This window comes from Bactrocera latifrons, unplaced genomic scaffold (genome assembly GCF_001853355.1).
Source record: "Bactrocera latifrons isolate USDA-ARS-PBARC rearing strain unplaced genomic scaffold, ASM185335v1 scaffold_60, whole genome shotgun sequence".
NCBI classification, from domain to species: Eukaryota; Metazoa; Arthropoda; class Insecta; order Diptera; family Tephritidae; genus Bactrocera; species Bactrocera latifrons.
Genome location: NW_017537268.1, coordinates 882,029 through 890,683, shown reverse-complemented (window position 1 = coordinate 890,683; position 8,655 = coordinate 882,029).

Genomic DNA, 8,655 nt, shown 5'->3' with positions numbered 1-8,655 from the left:
AACATATTAGCAATAATTAAAAAATATATATACATTTTGCATTAAAATTCACAGTTTACATTTACAAACGGTTACTTTTGTGAAGTGTAAATATTTCTAGGTTAAGTTATGAGAAGCTGGCGCGCAGAAATTTGGAAATAATAACCACTTCCCTACCCCACTAGTGTTAAGCCATTGCGTTTTCATTTAAAAATAAATATTTTTTTGTAATATAACACATACATACTAGATACATACGTTGACGTCCACATTTAAATGAATGAAAACACTATGCGTACTATTTGTCGCACCGCCGTGAACAAATAAAGTTTAAGAATTTGAAGCAATTTAGTTTTATTGCTGTAACTGCTAACTGCTAGCCGCTAAGTGAAATACTTGAATGTTGTGCATTGTTTCAAGCATTGTTCTTATTTATGGTAATAATAATAACTATTTTCATTGTGTAATGCCAATTCAATAAATTTCATATACATACATACATACTTTCATATATACAAGCATACATATATTAATAAATGTTTAGAAAAACTTTGAAAATACCAAAAAGGCGGAGTTTTTTTATATTATATTTGGTGCAAACAGTAAGTGTGGAAATATGGTTTAATGGCGTGATCTGTCGAAAAAAAAAAAAAGCAATTAAAAAAAGTACCTCTCCTTGGATCACCCATGAAAGTCGGAAAAAATTAATTTTTATGACTTTTCGTATAGAGTAAGTTTATTTAACAAATAAATTAAAAATGTCATTTACAAAGATCGTTCAGTTTGTATGGCAACTATATGGTATAATGGACCGATTATTTGTAGAAAATGCAAAAAAAAAAAACTAGGTAGCAACTCTACTCAAGCTTTTCCTACTAAAATGTTGCCAAATCTTTTGTTTGAGGTGTTGCGTTATTTCACATATTGTTTGGTAATTATATTTGTCAAGGGTTGCCACCTAGTCGCAAATATTTTCAAATTTTAAACGTGATTTTGATTTTCATAATGTGTTTTCAATAAACTTGATTAGGTGGCAAGTCGTGTACAATATGGTATCAATATTCACTTCAGAAATACTTTGCCATTTCAAATGTTATTTACGAAATTTCGTTAATCCGCGGTGTTATTGAAGTTCAAGATATATTCCTTTTATTTAATATTTTTTTTTTTAATTGAAAATGAAATTTAAAGATGTTTAACAGTTCCAGTAACATTGTCTACCCACATTTTTCTTATATCGTAAACTTTACGATATTATGATAAAAGTAAAAGCTTCGCATATTTCATATTGTTACACTTTTGAAGAATAACACGTAACATATGGTACTTATTCGAACAAAGTCATATTGTTGCATAAGCATACATACACATGTACATCATTTTCAAAGGAGTTGGTATATAAATCAGGAGGATGCTGGCTCGAAAGATTTCGGGTGAGCAATTTCTTTGCCGCTTGACGAAAGTCTTCTGCCTTTTATTGACATTTCGGACACGATGTGGTGCAACAAATGAATAATGCCATTGAAGACATGATTGTGGCTTTCTGCTCACGATTGGAAATCACGATCCCCCAACTGGTAATCACATATACTATACCCCGCTATGTATAAATATATATGTATATATGTGATTTATATTTAAAAAAAAAAATCGCTTTTATCTTCATATATATTATATACCCTGACCTGGAAGCATTAAATATGCCAGTTTGCAACATTAAGATATAAACGTTGTAGACCCTATAAAGTAACATTTGGCGCAAGCAAAAATTACCTTCCGATGTTTTTTCAAAAATGAAAAACTTTTTTAAAAATGGAAAACTTTGATTTTGCTAGGGTATTATTTTTATTTGGTCTTTTAAATTTGTTTACATCAAGTCGAGAATATGATATCATGTAATTGGCCGCCGCCACAGTTGAGTGTCATTTGAGCGCTTTTTATGGCATTTTCCATCACTTTGGCCAGCACTTAGGGCGATAGGTCCTCACATTCTTGACGGATATTGCCTTTAAGAGCTGCAAGAGTCTGAGGCTTCCTGATATAAGCCCGCGACTTCAAAAAGCTCCACAAAAAGAAGTCTGGAGCGGTCGAATCAGGCGATCTTGCTGACCAGTGCAAATCGGTAGAAAGCGGGAGAAGAAACGCCCAGTAAATGCATACTTCAGCATATCGGTTGTGACACCATTGTTTGTTTACATGCATTTCGCATGTGTTTACTACACAATTGTCAAAACAGAACTGACATTAGAGGTCAATTGCAAAATTTAGCATCATGTGATCATCTTCTACTTTTTCGGCAGCCTGTATATACTTAGTTCTGCCATAAGTTCTGTTACAAGTTCAGGTCATTATGAAAATGAAACTATAATAGATTTCTTATTGAAGTTGATTTTATGTAATAATTTATTTATATTCAATGAGTGATTGACAAAATTTGATTCGAAATTGAAACGTTTTGCATTCACATAAGCCCTCAAACGATTCGGAAATTGTGAGCTTGTTTCTACATACAAGTACAAAGTTTTTCCTTTTTGCCACTAACAAGAGTCGAAAATCTGGCACTTATTTTCTTTGGTTTCACACACGTGCTGACACCCAACATAAACTCGCAGTTTCTTCAGATGTCTTTCTAGAATTACGCATTCATCTCTGATTGCCTCTCTGATTAATTTGTTGCCATTATTCCACTTACCAACGGATGTTCTGATTTTCTTTGTACCCGTTCAGCACTTCTTTGAAAAAGTTTTTAATAAGGATGCACAAAGGATATTCGAAAAGAGGGAAGTTAAATTTCAACTTTCAAATGTTTACAGGGCAACTGCCTTATCAACTGGCATCACGAGTGCACATACGAGCATGTATTTAATTGTTATTGTTTCCTTTTGGTTTTAGCTTGTTAGCAGCGCTTTACTATTATTATTGCTATTTTTTATATTTTCAGAAATAACTGAAAAGTACGCAAATACACACAGCAGAGGAATGAAATAATACAGTTTGCCATTGGCAACAGACTAACGGGTTTTACAGTGTTCAAATTTGTGAAAGGTTAAGTGAGCAATTAGGTTTGGTATACTCTCGTTTCCAAGAAAAATCCAATTAACTCAAATATTACACTAAACTAAACACATTTCAAAATCCATTGACCATTATGAAGATAAAGTTGTGGCATAGGTCTTCAACTCAAAATGATTGAATTTTTCCTCAGAAGCTGGTGGAAAGGAAATACTAACAATTATAAATATTTTTTGGTTATGAGTCAATTAAGGAGTATGAAAAGCCTTACTAAGCATTGTATGGAACTTTGACGTATTTACAGATAATTCTGAATTTTCAAAAAAATTTTAACCGAAGCAAGTTTCAAAATAGGGCCCGTGGCTTGGGCCGAAAAAGCATTGTAGACTTGTCGGCAGCACTTGAAGTTATGCTTGAGCTTCCACCACTTCACCTAGTAATCGGTAAGGTAGGGTAATTTTATCCCAGGGGATGAAGGACTTAAGTGGCTTTTTGCCCAAGGGACAGCTTTACCAAAAGGGGAAACTTTACCAAGGTAACCCTTAGCAGTAAGCCTAATTGGAATAACTCCACTCTCGATCTACTGCTTGGGGATAGTACAACCAAGCAGTAGACCGACAACTCGAAAACGTCCGACGGAATTTTTGTAGGAGTCGCAAGACTAAACTCCAAAGCTATGAAATGTTTTTCCACCATTTTTCAAGCAGAAGTCTTTGCCATAACTCGGTGCGTAGAGATAAATCTGCAACGTAACTATCGCAACGAAAGTATAACTATAGTTAGCGACAGTCAAGCGGCACTTAAAGCAGTTTTTGCATATGGAATCAAATTGCTACTCATGCAGTAGTATATAGAACGGCTGAACAGTCTATCGGAACGTAATCAAGAGCACTTTATCTGGGTGTCAGGTCACAAAGCATTAGCCGGGAATGAACTGGCCGCTCTGTAGCGGTGCCATGCCAAGCTGCTTATGGTCTGTCTCTTATACACATCTAGATGTGTATAAGAGACAGGTAGTATATAGAACGGCTGAACAGTCTATCGGAACGTAATCAAGAGCACTTTATCTGGGTGTCAGGTCACAAAGCATTAGCCGGGAATGAACTGGCCGCTCTGTAGCGGTGCCATGCCAAGCTGCTTATGGTGGGTTCGACCTCAGCAGGTTTAAATCTAATCAACCTCTCTACGAACAAACTCAGACTACTTATCGCATTCAACACTGGTCGCTGTAAGCTTATGAAGCTCTTATATAACATGTGCTTAGCTTCTTATGTAAATTGCCGCTTCTGTGACAAGGAGCCTGAAGCTTCGGAACACCTGCTAATTGACTGCATAGCAGTCTGCAGATGCATGATAAAGACCCTTGGATTCAGGATTCAAGGATCTTATCACTCACTCAGCAGTATGTTGGAATTTATCAATATGCTGGGGCTAGGCGAGTCGTTGTGACTTCGGGAGGCCACAATAGACCTTAGGTCGCGGTGAAATCCTTATCTTCTTATCTTATCTTCCAAATAGATCGAGTGGAATGCTACTGCAAATAATTCTGTTTTACTCTACTTGGATAATTTCGCTGACTACGGCAAAATTCTCAAACAATTGTTGATAGTAATAATTTTTTTTTTGTTTTTGTTTTAGGCCGTAAGGAGGGTTTAAAATGCCTTCGCACCATAAAGGGATCGTCATCCTACGTGAGTGGTGTACCCACTAAAACACTCCCCCCTTCTATCATGGAATTTTTCCCTACCCCGGGACCGCTTTCGCATTACTTCAGGGCAAGATTTCCAAGATGGACCCATTACAGGTCAATTTCTACTCTCCCTGCGTCCAGGGATGCCTACGATTTTGTAGCCAGCGTCAAGCTATTTGGCTCGGCTTCTATTGGGAGTCCGCGTCCATGTCTCTTTTTTTAGTGCGTAGAACATGTTCCACGTACGAGGAAATTATTTCCCAGTTTTCGCTGCTAGATATCGTTTTTTCTAAAAGATTTTCCGCTCTTAGTTCTCCGAGCTTGTTTTCTACAGTTCTTCGGGCTTCTTTCCATCGGTTACACTTGAAAAAGGTATGGTTTGCATCGTCTAGTGGTTCGTCTCCGTAAATACATGCTGGGCTTTCTGCTTTTCCCACGTCGTATAGGTATTTTCGGGAATACCCGTGACCGGACAGCATCTGTGTTAAGTAGTAATTTACCTCGCCGTGTTTTCTACTGTGCCATTCTCTATTTCTTTAATCAGCTTGGCGGTCCATCTTCCTTTGCTCTCCCTTGTCCACCGATCTTGCCAGAGTTCAAGAGTTTGCATCCTCGCGTTGATAGTAATCATGATGAAATTCTTTCTTCTATAATTGCAAACCAGAATATGTGAACCGAATATCTTTCAATTAGCAAAGCTATACTTAGTATTGAATCATTTTGGTTGACTCAAAGCACTATGAGAGTTGCGATACCGAGCCTTGGGATCACTTTGGTATATTTGAATTAAGTTTATGAAGAGATGCGGGAATCCAACATAGAGCTTTCAACCCGCTAAATCTATAATATATTGACAATTGTGTTTTAAAGGTGTCTTCGTCATTTTCCAGCTTGTTACCTTTGATACCATTTTGTTACAAAAATACATTTGAAAATAGCGTTTGAATATGGTAAAACACTTGCCATTCTGTCAATATGTGTTTGTACCAGTCTCCTATGTTAAACATACAAGTTCTTGTTCGATTCGCCATGCTGTGTCATAATTAAGCTAACTCAACTTTATTTCCACTTGTGGAGTTTTGGGATCAAGTAAAACGCTAGCAAGAAAACTCCAGTTATTTATTAATCACATACCGCTATAACTCTGCAGGTCTCTTGATACCCAAGTTTGGCGACCTTCCTTGTGACGTATTACAATGCACTGCATCTTCTAACTAAAGAGAATTGAACTTCTCTACTTTTTACTATCGCATTTTCATTGTATTATAATTTAATTTCCTTTTGAGAATGTTTATGGGAACGTAAAAGTCCTCGTAATTGTCATTGAACGAATAAGAGACTCCAGCCTTTTACCATTTCTTATATAAAGGCGGTTGGCCGTGCCAGCAATTGCTGTGTAGCCAACTGTACATACATATGTTTATGTAGGAGTATCTGTCATACATATAATTATCTGTCTATTATAATGCTGCTATTGTGTGTTGGACTGAAGGCAAAAGGTTAAGTAGCTCTATAAGTATCTATATGCCAAGGCTTTGGATATCTTCTTTATATTCATGTACACGTATGTATTTACGTAAGTATGTGGGCATTTTCATCTAATTTGTACAGGTGAAATGCAATAAAATACAGCATTAAAATCAATACAGCACGTACGAGTAAATATACTTAAAGGAGACGTGTAAGCTTTTCATAAAAATCATTTTACGAATTATCTCTAACCAGAGGGTAATTTAAAGTAGATTTTAAATTTTCTACAGGAAGAGGATTCAAATGTCTTACATATCTTACATAAATACATATCTACACAGGTATTTGGAATTTCATTCAAAAGCTTCAGCTGGCGTGTCTGGCGTGTCATTGCTGGTAGCGCATTGTATGTGTAGTGGTGGAACAATAAAACCAAAAATATTTTACTTCCTCTTCTCGTTGACGATAAAGCCAAAGCTTTAAATTCTTTTATTAACACTTAAGTAAGCAAACTCAATGGTATGTACACATATATATATATACATATATATAAAGGTACTTTATTTTTTATTCAAGTTTTTATTTGAAGTTTCAAAATTAAAAATTACCCAAAATGTGAGAGAAATCTTTTTGAAAAATATTTCATTGGGAGACTTTAGTCATTCATATTCCCTGAAATGCGGATTTTAATCAAAGAGTCAAATTTATCTTCCAGTTAAGCATTAGATGTTTACATTTCTAAGAAACTCTACTTTTGGAAGTACTGCTATGACGTTTAATATCTACAATTGACTCAAAGCGGTTTCGCCGGATCGGTCGTTTGAGTTTGCTGATTAGCAAGAAGCTGGAAATTTGACGAAAAACTCACGAAAAGTCAATGCAGTATGTGCCGCTGCATTATCGTGGTGTTAAAACTATCTACATAACCTTGATTTTTGACCAGCTTTGACGTACATTTTTCGGCGTCGTCTCACCTTTGCCACGATATTCGGCCGATTGATCTTTTCTTTCCACGTCGCAGGCGTAGATCCAAGAATGCCACTAATAATACCTTTCATGACATCGTGGTAGTTGGAAATCATTGTTCCACAAATGTAGACGCAACGAACAATTGAGCCTTCACTTTTTTTATACCTAAATGATCATTCAAAATGGTTCTAGTTGATCCTTTTACCAGTAAAGTCTTAATCTTCGATTCTCAACCACCAATTCCTTTTTTTTATTTTTGGCCGTCCTGGAATAAGTATTTTCCTTTTTTTTGGAGTCATCGGGCTTATCTCTAATGCATATAAATATAATTTTGTTTCACCATGACAACGTCAAGTCTCACGCATGGAAAGTGACCCAGCAGAAACTTCAAAAGCTGGGTTGGTGTTTACTACAAGTGATTACTACTTGCTCCTGTCAAATGGCGGTGAAAAATTCGCCTCAAGAGAATCTTGAGAAAAGTTTGCCAATAAGGATTAGGGTTTCTTTGCGAGCGGCGCAATGAAATAACCACTAGTTAACGAGAAAAACATTATAGCAATTATAAACAAAATCTTCAATTTGATATCAAAATAATAGATTTATTTTTAATCGACCTTTTTCAATTTGTTTCGGCTCCTCCTTCCAAGAAATGACCACATGCGTTCATGAAAGTTCATTTCAAAGTTCATGCCCATTTTGAACTTAAAACCTTTGATGCACAATTGAGTCGTTATTGTCTGGCAACCCGCAAGTGGTCATGCCTTTCTTCATTGTAGTACGCAACACTCCTTAGGCTATGTACTATGACGGGCTACTTTGGCCGAGCTAAAGAGCTTTAAAAGGGTTGCACAACGCCGCTTTTTCTATTAATTGAGTCAACAAAGTGCACACACACACACACACACAATTCAAACCAATGTTGGAAAAGTAAAAATAAGCGAAAACGAGGAATATTGTAAGGGAAATTTAAATTTCTGTGTTTGTATTCTTACTTTTTTTATTAGAGCGCTTAAATCATTTATTAGTTTATACATTTTTAATTAATTTTCTAAAAACAAATATTTAAATACCTCCTCTCTAGTTACAGCGTTGTCGTACATAACAACTAAGTGCATGTAGTACTGTATATAGTATGTATGGTCATTTGTAGTCGGTACAAATCTGCGGTTCGCTGTGATTTTCTGATTTTCTGACTTGCTTTTTAGTTTTTTCCTTTCTGAGGCGATAAGTCACCATGACAGTTTAGTACCCATATTTACTCTCTTGTTTTCCATTGACAATGCGTCCTCCAGCTGCCTTCTCGGCGGTCCGGTGGCGTTTCGGCTATTTGCGGTGCTGCGTTGCTGCTGTTGCTTTTAATTATGTTGCTTAACGGACAACCCCATCCTCTATGCCGGAGGACCAAAAGGCGCGCACTGTGGGCAAAGGAAATAAAGAATTTAAAGCCTTTCGATGGAAGCATTTTAAATAAAATGAGATCATGAAATTAACATAAAATAAAATAATATAAAATAAAATAAAATGACACAGTTTTG